This window comes from Bufo bufo, chromosome 9, assembly GCF_905171765.1.
Source record: "Bufo bufo chromosome 9, aBufBuf1.1, whole genome shotgun sequence".
Classification (NCBI taxonomy): Eukaryota; Metazoa; Chordata; class Amphibia; order Anura; family Bufonidae; genus Bufo; species Bufo bufo.
In genome coordinates, this window is record NC_053397.1 from 161,899,189 (window position 1) to 161,910,440 (window position 11,252).

General features: G+C 44.2%; 1 pseudogene; it reads left to right on the forward strand.

Annotated features, from left to right (window-relative positions):
• The first annotated feature begins 283 nt into the window (after window positions 1-283).
• On the forward strand, window positions 284-2,428 carry LOC120979828 (annotated as a pseudogene).
• The last annotated feature ends 8,824 nt before the right edge of the window (window positions 2,429-11,252 follow it).

Sequence of the window (11,252 nt, forward strand, 5' to 3'; positions counted from 1 at the left end):
ATAGTTGACACTTGACAGCGACTGCGACTAACTGCGTGTGTGGGGGGTAGAATAATAAATGAGGATTTTACATATCATACAATTACATACATACTAGAAAGAAACGTGTTACTTTTTCTGTTGATCTCGTGGCAGGCTTTAGGCTTAGTCACTCAAATTTTTTATATATTTTTTTTAAACTGACAGAGTTTGACAACATCATCGTCACGTCAAGACTTGTGTCATCCCTACTCACAAATTCACATAGATGCCTGGCATGCATTGCATTTGCTAGTAAATAAAAATGGCAGAAGTAGAACAAAAGGAACGAGAGATAAAAAATGCACCTAGCTTTTTAAAAGCAAACATCTGGGAACATTTTGGCTTTTATGAAAAAAGTAGGAAGCACAAATTGGACAAGTCATACGCTGTGTGTAAAATCTGTCACACAAAAATTAAATATCTAGGGAATACTACTAATCTGAGAAACCACGTCAGCCGTTTTCACCCAGAAATGTTAAAACCTACCACCACCACCACCACCAAGGAAATGAACCCAGATCAGCCAAGAATTGATGCAATGTTACAGTCAACTTTGCCGCCCAACTCTGAAAAGGTAAAGAGAATAACAAAAGCTGTGGCAGCTTTCATAGCGAAGGACCTGCGCCCTTACTCTGTTGTGGAAAACAGTGGGTTTCGCTACCTTTTGAAGACAATAGAGCCGCGTTACAAGATCCCGTCACGAAGTCACTTTACAGAAAACGTCATACCTGCACTCTACCACGAAACCAAAGCTAAGATAATTGCATCAATGAGCCAAGCAAGTCGAGTCGCAATAACGTGTGATTCCTGGACTTCAGTCACGACAGAGTCTTATGTTACAATAACAGCACATTACGTTAGTAAGGACTGGCAGATTTTGTCGCATTTACTGCAAACGAGAGCCATTTATGAGTCTCACACGGGTGCTCATCTGGCAGAGCTACTTTCTCATGTTGTGGAAGAATGGCAGCTGTCCGATAAATCTGTAGTGCTTGTGACCGACAACGCGTCAAACATGATAGTTGCAGCTCAAGTTGGAAAATTCCCCCATGTGAAATGCTTCGCCCATACACTGAATCTTGCATCCCAGCGAGCGTTGAAAGTGGCCACTCTCTCTAGGCTTCTTGGCAGAGTACGTCGGATATCCACATTCTTTCACCGCAGCACTAGAGCAAGCCACTGTCTAAAAGAGAAACAGAAATGTCTTGGCCTGAAGAATCATAAGCTGATAACTGATGTGGCAACAAGATGGAACAGTGCATACGACATGGTCGAGAGGTTCTTGGAACAACAACCTGCAGTCTGTGCCACCTTGCTGTCTCCAGAAGTCAGAAGAGGAGAGTCCGATCTCTGCACTCTAAACGAAACAGATGTGTCAAATGCAGAGGACGCCGTGAGTGCATTAAAGCCAATGAAGGATGCAACCATGCTGATGTCAGAAGAGCGCAATCCAACAGTTTCTCTCATTGCCCCTATAAATGCACAACTTCTCCAGAGCATGACAGACACGATGGGAGACACACCCATGATCCATGAGATCAAGAATTCTATTAGAACAGATCTCCAGAAGAGGTACAGCAGTGAGGCCGAGAAGAAGATCCTTCATACAGCCTCTGCACTGGATCCTCGCTTTAAGGGACTGCCTTTCATCCTCCCAGATGAAGAAAGATTTGAGATATTTAAAGGAGTCACTGAGGAAGCTGCATCCTTGGAGGTAATTAAATTAATTTGAAGAATTCCATCATGTTTCTTCTTGAAACGACAGTAGCACAAGCACTGTCTACCACGCTTCTGAATCTGATGCGGTGCGGGAACTGTACTGTCCGTTTCCTGTGCTTTTTCATCACCCCATCAGAATCAAAGGCATTGACATTTGTGTTTTTACTTATTGTTTTTTTTCCGTTTCTTTTTTGTTCAAACACAGATTACATCAGATGAGAGTGAGAGGACACAAGAGGATCATCAAGTGCCTAGAAGAAAACAAACTCTGGAAGAAGAGGACAGTTCACCCATCGAAGACAACCATTCTCCACCATCTCCTCCCAAAAAGGCCAGATCGCTGCTCGTGAGTTTGCTGGGACAGTCTTTCACTGACACTGAAGGTACAATAGAACCCAAAAAGACCCCCTATGCCAAGGCTGAAGAGGAAATGGAAAACTATTGTAAAGCCCCACCTCTGCCTCTCACTGAGGACCCTTTGAACTGGTGGCGTGAGCATGAGGTCATATTTCCCCTCCTTTCTCGGCTGTCAAAGCAATACTTGTGTATCCCAGGTGCAAGCGTGTCTGCAGAGCGGGTTTTCTCCACTGCAGGAGATGTGGTAACTGCAAAAAGAAGCGCCCTCAAACCAGACCATGTAGATTAATTGGTGTTCTTACAGAAAAATATACATGTTCCCAAATGCTGAGCAGTGTTTTTAATTTTATAAATTTTGTTTATAGCATTGTCTCTGCCACTGAAATTTTTTATTTCTCTGTCTCCCCTGCCAGACTCCCCTTTTCCCTTCCCCTCCCCTTTTCCCCCTTCCCCTTCTCTTTTCCCTTCCCCTCCCCTTTTCCCTTTCCCTCCCCTGATTATTCGGATTAATCAGAATATATGATATTATTCTAGCTTTTAGCAGCACTGGAGTGGAGAGGAGATGGAGAATGGGTTTCTATTATGCGACTGTCCGTCCGATCCATTTTGTATTTTTACACTGACGTGTTTTTTGGTGTTTTCCCAACGTGTCTGTCATGCTCTGTGAATTTCTGACTCTGTTTAGGGGTTTAACCTTCAACCAAAAGAATTCTGTATTTAATTCCAGACAACTGACGCCCGCCAAGCCACCAGAGGAAGGCAAATCCTTGAAAGAATAAATTGAAACTTAAAACCTGGAGTAAATCTTTATTGGATCACACAAATACACATTCACACAAACCAAAAAAACACACACCGACCTTCTGACATCATGTCTGACTATGGTGGCTGTGCCACATTGCCCGTCCTGTGGCCTGCCCTTTACCATTATGATTCAGTGAGGAGGATGTGTGTTTATTTTTTTTCTGGTATTCTGTGGTGTGTGTTTGTGATCCCATAAAGATTTGTCCAAGGTTTTCAGATTCAGTTGAAAATGTATTCTGTCAAGGATTTTCCAGCTTCCTCTAATGGTGGCATGGCTTGGCTTCAGTTGATGTATCGTGGTAGAGTGCTTGCTGAGTGCTCAGTGCAGGTAACGTTTTCTGTAAAGTGACAACTCTGAGAGCTTATAGCACTGATCTAGACGTACTACCCATCTGGTGCTGGTGGTGGTGCTGGTGCTGGTGGTGGTGCGCTCCTGCTGCCAAAACAATCACGGTGAACCAGGAAGTTCTGCAACACAGACAACTTGAACACACTGTGTGACAGACAGTTCCTGACTGGCAAACATCACAGTGAGTGAACCTATAACACAGTCACTGACTGTGTTATAGGTTCACTGACTCACTGTGATGTTTTACAGTCAGGAACTGAAGTGCTCCTTTTTTTGTAGGTACTGTTTAATATTATATAATATATAATATATATTATATGGTAAAACTATTGTAAAACTTATAAACTAACTGCACCAGCCAGGCCAGCACAACAGTTTAATGTTACAGAGACACTGACAGTACTGTTTTAAATAAATACTGTTGTCTGCTGCACTGTTTTGTTCATTCAGACTTTGCTATATGATATGCAGGGAACTTGGTATGATTTGTTTAAATAGCAGATACAAATAAATATTTTTGTGCAATTTCTGACTGATTGAATTAATTTTTTGATGTAAAATTGAAAAACAAGGGGACTTGGGTAATAATCTTGATGCATCGCCGAATCGAATCGAATCGAATCGTGGACTTGATAATCGTAATCGCATCGAATCGTGAGACGAGTGAAGATGCGCAGCCCTAATGTCAGCAGATGGTAGTATCCCGGATTCCATTATGATGTCACAATGTATGGTCAGCAGATAATAGTATCCAGGATTTCATTATGATGTCACAATGTATGGCTAGCAGATGTTAGTATTCTGGATTCCATTATGATTTCACAATGTACAGTCAGCAGATAGTAATATTCCGGATACCATTATGATGTCACAATGTATGATCAGCAGATAATAGTATCCAGGATTCCATTATGATGTCACAATGTATGGCTAGCAGATGGTAGTATCCCAGATTCCATTATGACGTCACAATGTATGGTCAGCAGATGATAGTATCCCGAATTCCATTATGATGTCACAATGTATGGTCAGCAGATAATAGTATCCAGTATTCCATTATAATGTCAAAATGTATGGCTAGCAGATTATAGTATCCTGGATTCCATTATGACGTCAAAATGTAGGGTGAGCAGATAATAGTATTCAGGAATGCATTATGATGTCACAATGTATGCTCAGCATATAATAGTATCCAGGATTCCTTTATAATGTCACAATGTATGGTCAGCAGACAATAGTATACGGGAATGCATTATGATGTCACAATGTATGGTCAGCAGATAATAGTATCCAGGATTCCATTATCATGTCACAATATATGGTCAGCAGATAATAGCATCCAGGATTCCATTATGATGTCACAATGTATGGCTAGCAGATGGTAGTATCCCGGATTCCATTATGATGTCACAATGTATGGTCAGCAGATATTAGTATCACGGATTCCATTATGATGTCACAATGTATTGTCAGTAGATAATAGTATCCCGGATTCCATTATGATGTCACAATGTATGGTCAGCAGATAATAGTATCACGGATTCCATTATGATGTCACAATGTATGGCTAGCAGATGGTAGTATCCTGGATTCCATTATGATGTCACAATGTATGGTCAGCAGATAATAGTATCCCGGATTCCATTATGATGTCAAAATGTATCGTCAGCAGATAATAGTATCCAGGATTTCATTATGATGTCACAATATATGGTCAACAAATGGTAGTATCCCGGATTCCAATATGACGTCACAATGTATGGTCAGCAGATTATAGTATCCCGGATTTCATTATGATGTCATAATGTATGGTCAGCAGATGGTAGTATCCCGGATTCCATTATGATGTCACAATGTATGGTCAGCAGATAATAGTATCCAGGATTCCATTATGATGTCACAATGTATGGCTAGCAGATGGTAGTATCCCAGATTCCAATATGATGTCACAATGTATGGTTAGCAGATAATAGTATGCAGGATTTCATTATGATGTCACAATGTATGGCTAGCAGATGGTAGTATCCCGGATTCCATTATTATGTCACAATGTACGGTAAGCAGATAGTAGAAAATTGGTACCTGGAATTTTACTTTCCTTGAGTCCGAAGGCAGCACAGAATGGGTTAACGTCGACCTCTTTTGTTTCATAGGACCGCCCACCTAGATCTAAACAATCAAACAATTAATCAATCATATAATCAATACGCCTATAAGGTCTGGTGAATGCAACTGCCCCTTGTATTAAAAAATAGATCCACACAGTTGCAGAACAAAAAATATTATTTATTTAGGGAGGGTAAGCCTGTGCTGCCTTCGGACTCAAGGAAAGTAAAATTCCAGGTACCAATTTTCTACTTTCCCTTATCGTCCTCGGCAGCACAGAATGGGATTTTTATAGATTCCAAAGGGGGGATTATACTGAAGCTGAACTTAGAATGCCTGTGCCAAAGGCTGAGCTCCTGGACTCGATGTCGAGGCGATAATGCTTTGCGAAGGTGGAAGGAGTGGACCAGGAGGCTGCGCTGCAGATTTCTTGTATAGACACCTGCCCATATTCCACCCAAGAGGCTGCTGTCGATCTCGTGGAATGAGCCTTGATGGAAAGTGGTGGAGTTTCCCCCTCTAACAAGTAGGTTTCTGTGATGGTGTTCTTTATCCACCGGGCGAGTGAATCCTTGCATGGCGTTCGCCCTCTTCTCGGTCCAGAATAAAGCAAAACGGAACTCTTCCGTTCTTCGCAGATATGTTTCTACTGCTCTTTTCACATCCAGCATATGTAATTGCTCCTGTTCTTCATCCGCCGGATTTGGGAAGAATGTAGGCAAGAAGGTTTCCCTATTAATATTCATAGTGGAAGGAACCTTTGGTTGAAAGGAAGGTATGGTTCTAATCAATATCCCATCAGGAAGGATTCGTATATATGGATGTCTGGAAGATAACGCTCGTAGTTCCCCCAATCTTTTCGCTGAAGTAATGGCTACAAGAAACAGAACTTTGCAGGAGAGATATCTGATGTCCACCTGTTCCAACGGTTCAAAGGGTGGTTTTGTGAGTCCCCTTAGTACTAGGGATAAGTCCCACACAGGAAATGGTTCGTGAATCACTGGTCTTAGCCTCTTCAAGGCCTTAAAGAATCTGACTATCAGAGGATGGAACAGATATTTATTCTCTGTCAAGATATTAATGGCAGTCATCTGGGATTTTAAGGTATTCGGCTTCAAGCCCATATCAAATCCTTCTTGAAGGAACTGAAGAATACTGGAGATGTTTATTTCCGTATATCCTTTCCCCGACAACCAAGAGCGGAATTTTCCTAATACTTTGGCATATTTCACATTGGTAGAACGCTTGCGGGAATTCATTAGTGTGTCAATGACCGAAGCTGGTAGGCCCTCTTCCTCTAATCTGCTTCTCTCAACATCCAGGCCGTGAGGTGTAACCTGTCTAGGTTCTGATGGAATAGACCCTGCTGGAGGAGAAGGTCGGGGGCACATGGAAGCTTCCAATAGTTCCCTTCGGACAGTTGGAGAAGAAGAGGAAACCATGACCTCCGGGGCCAAAATGGTGCTATTAGTATTACTTTGGGTCTTTCTACCGCAATCTTCTGTAGAACCCTCGGTATGAGGGGTGCTGGTGGAAATAGGTAGACAAATAGGCGACTCAAAGACATCGAGAAGGCGTCTACCACTGTCGGCCCGTCGTGCTTGCTCAGGGAACAGAACTTCTGGAGTTTCCGATTTTGTCTGGAGGCCATCAGATCCCAGGTTTGACAACCCCATCTGGCTATGATTTGCTTGAAGTAAATCGGATTCAAACCCCACTCGCTCGGACTGACTGTCATCCGACTCAGACGATCTGCTTGTATATTGTAACAGCCTCTTATATGAATCACTCTTAATTGCAAAAGATGTGATTCTGCCCAGGTGAAAATCCGTTTGCATAATTTCATCAAGGACGGGCTCCTCGTTCCTCCCTGTTTGTTCAGATAGAACACCGTGGAGAGGTTGTCTGAGCGAACCAGCACCGATTTTCCTTCCAGGAGAGTTTGAAAATGGACTAGCGATTCCAGAACAGCCTTCATTTCCTTGAAGTTCGAGGACTGTCGCAGATCCTGGGGAGACCATTTCCCTTGGATCCATCTGTTCTGCACATGAGCTCCCCAGCCTATGGCTGAGGCATCCGTGGTCATTATTATCGGTGACAGATACTGAAATGATTTCCCTACTGTGAGCTTCTCCATCTGTAACCACCAGTTCAGACTCTAAATAACGGATGGCCTCAGGCTGATTCTTCTTTCCAAATCGCAATGACTGGTGCGTCTTGCCTGTATCATATTCCATTGAAGGTCTCGCATATGGATCTTCGCCCAGGGGACCGCATCTATGGTAGAAGTCAGATGACCCAAGGTCTTCATCACTCTGCGTACGGATGGCTTGTGAATGGATCTCAAGGTTCTAACTTCCTCTCTGATCTTCTGACTCTTGTCTGAAGGAAGGAAAACTTTCATGCAGCGGGTGTCTATCACCATCCCGAAGAATCTTTTTGCCGTCGTTGGGGAGAGCTGAGATTTCTTCCAACTCATTATGAAACCGAGGGACTGGAGAAGCGAGATGACTGTACGGAGATGAAGTTGTAACTGTTCCTCTGTTGCTGCTGCCACTAGCCAGTCGTCCAGGTAAGGATAGACTTGAATGGCCTGTAAGTGTAGATGCACTGCTGCCACCACTGATATCTTGGTAAAAATTCTGGGTGCGGACGTCAGCCCGAAGGGCAACGCTCTGAATTGAAAGTGCAGGATTCTCCCTGCTCTTCTGACGGCTACTCTTAGGAATTTCCTTGAGGAAGATCTTATGGGTACATGCAGGTAGGCGTCCTCCAAGTCCAGGGAGGCCATGAACTGATCTCGCTGAAGAGTGGACACCACCGATCTTAATGTTTCCATCTTGAAATGGATTTTTCTCAGAAAATGATTTAAGTATCTGAGGTCTATAACGAGACGCCAATCCCCGCTTGCTTTTGGGACTAGAAACAACCTGGAGTAGACTCCCTTTTTTTCTTGACCTCTTGGTACCCGTTCTAAAGCTCCTTTCTTTAGAAATTGCTCCACCAGGTGATCTATATGAGGGTCTTCTCTTTGATACAGAAATCTGCTTCTTGGCTGATGAAGAAACTCTAGCGAGTATCCGTCTCTTACTAGATCCAGAACCCATTTGTCTGTAGTGATTCTCTCCCAGTTGTTGTAGAAGTAGGATAAGCGACCTCCTACAGACTGGCTTTCGACGTCAGAAATCAGCCTTGGAGTTTTTACTGATGTCTTCCTTTCCTCTTTCTTTTTCAGCAGAACTGGGAAGGACTCTTCTGTCTGACCGGACTCTGCTAGATCGCCCACGATAGCCTGTTCTGCGGTAAGGCTGCCTACCAAAGGGACGAAAATTCCTCGGACGATTCTTGGTTTTAAACTGAGGGAACTTCAGAGATTTTTCATCAGAATTGGCTTCTAACAGCTTGTCTAGCTGAGAGCCGAACAGTCTCCCAGGCTCAAAGGGTAAAGCGCAGAGGTTGGTCTTTGAGGCAACATCTCCTGCCCATAGCTTGAGCCACAAGGTCCTTCTTATTGAATTTGAGAGGGCCATATCTTTAGCCAGGAATCTCAGCGAATCCACTGGAAAGTCGCACAAAAACTCAGCGGCCATTTTAAGGGACGGCAGTTGAAGAAGCAGGTCTTGCAGCGTACTCAAGTTAGGGTTAATAGTGTTCCTGGGTGTTGTAGTGCAATTGTGTCCACTAACCTGAGACAGCTGACTCTCTGCAAGGACAGGTAATGATAAGTAATGTTCGTGACGCCAGTGCCAATTAAACGGTGGCACGCCGTTTGCTGATAGCAGGAATAACTGAGGAACCACGTGATGTTGAAACAGAACTCAAACTTTAGTAGTCATCATACATGGACATAGATGGAAGCGCAGTTCCTTTGAAGACAGTTGATTTTAATACATTTGATGCAGGCAATATATATAGCAAGGTGACTTCAGAGTGTTAAACACAGGACTTGCAGTACCGGTGGCTTGCACTCTATTCCTGACTGATCCTGGAACGTAGAAACTCTTCTCCAAGGCCCGATGCCCTAGCTCTGGCGTATATCCTTGGTTCTATAATTATCAAGTACCTCCTCCGTTGTCTTTAGTACCTCTTGCTTTTCTGGACTTGCCTCTGTCTCTCTCAGTACAGACCCTAGAAACTTCTGAACTCCCCTCCTAGGCTAGGCCCTAGCCTATTTATACTGAACTGGGAGCTCCCTCTGCTGGCTGTAACAAGGATTGCCTGCAACAGGCCTAACTGGCTTAAAGGGAAATACACATACAATCTAGCAGCGTCGGGTTACCTACCAGTATGCTGCACACCCCCAGACTTTAACGTGAGTAAGGCCTCGTACTCACACTCACCTTCCTGAACCGGCATAACATGGTACATAACATAAGCATTCTATTATAAATATAATAAATAATTGTTTCACACAGAAAAACATAACATTGGTAACTTCATACCGAAATGACGCGTCTTCTTGCTTCTTAGGCACGGCCGCTCACCTGGCACAGCGGACTTAGGGTGAACCAGGTTAGTCCATCTTTCTTTGGTGGCAGTATAATAACGGAACTACCCAGGAGTTTCCTGTGGGTGTATCACAGGCAAGGGCTCACGTGAGGGAGTCCATTCTTGCGCACAAATGTCAAGCAAGGTATTACCAATAGCAACTGCTCGGGAGGAGACACCACCAGTATAGTCAAAGTCCCCTAAACGGACTGGCGGGCGTCCCCTGGTCATCCGGGTAGACCTTCTCAACACAGGGGTCTCCTCTTCCCTTAGCAACGAGGTAGAAGAGAGAGGAGCAACAGGAGGGTCTCCATCAGTGAGACCTTGGTCAGGAACAACAGGAACAACTAGATCCACTAGAGGGGGAACTGGATCCGGGGCATCTTAAACCGGCTCCTCTGGAGGTGAAGATACAGTAGGTGCCGGAGCAGGCACCAGCAAGTTCAACCATGGTGTCAGAAGCCAATGCATGGGATCAGCGTCATACCTTAGATTACTGACAGCCTGCATAGGATCCTCGGGCTGTATTGCTGACTCTGACACAGGGGATTTAGATCCAGAACTCTCGGCACTGGGTTCTGGTGTCAGGCAGAGCTTTAACCGATTTCTGTGTACAATTTGGGATCCCTTGCCTTCCCGGGTGATCTCATAAGTATGAGTCCCAACATTTGGGATTGCAGTGACAACATAGGGACTTTGCTCCCATTTACTGTCCAGTTTACTTGTACGGCGGTTATTTTTTAACCATACCACAGCCCCTATTGTCAAGGGTTCTGCATGGGCTGCCTGATCATAGTCTCTCTGCTGTCGGTCCCTAACATTGTCCATCCGCTCCTGAACAATGGCTTTGGCTGTATTCAATCGCCTTTGGTGCTCAGCAACCCAGTCGGTATTAGGTAATGGGTTGATGCAATCGGGTACATGTATGTCCAAGGAGTGATCAGCAGGCAATGTTCCTTGGCGCCCAAACATCAAGTAAAAAGGGGTATACCCAGTGGAACAATGGATGGTATGATTGTACGTGAACATGAGCTGTGGCAACAGATTAGGCCAATCTCCTCTGGTTTCAGGAGGCACGGCCCTCAGCATCTCTATCAAGGTCTGATTCATTTTTTCACATAATCCATTACCTTGAGGATGGTAGGCCGTTGTCCGGACCTTCTTACAGTTGTGTAAGCGGCACAGTTCCTGGAACAGATGGGACTCAAAAGCAGGTCCTTGATCGGTGAGGATCTTTTCTGGACATCCGTAGGGCAGGAGGAAGTGCTTCCAGAACAGTTCGGCTGTAGTCTTGGCTGTCTGGTCTCTCACAGGCACCGCTACAACAAACTTAGTGAAATGGTCAATAATAGTCATGGCATAAGCATACCCTGAGCGACTAGGCTCCAGTTTCACATGGTCGATGGCG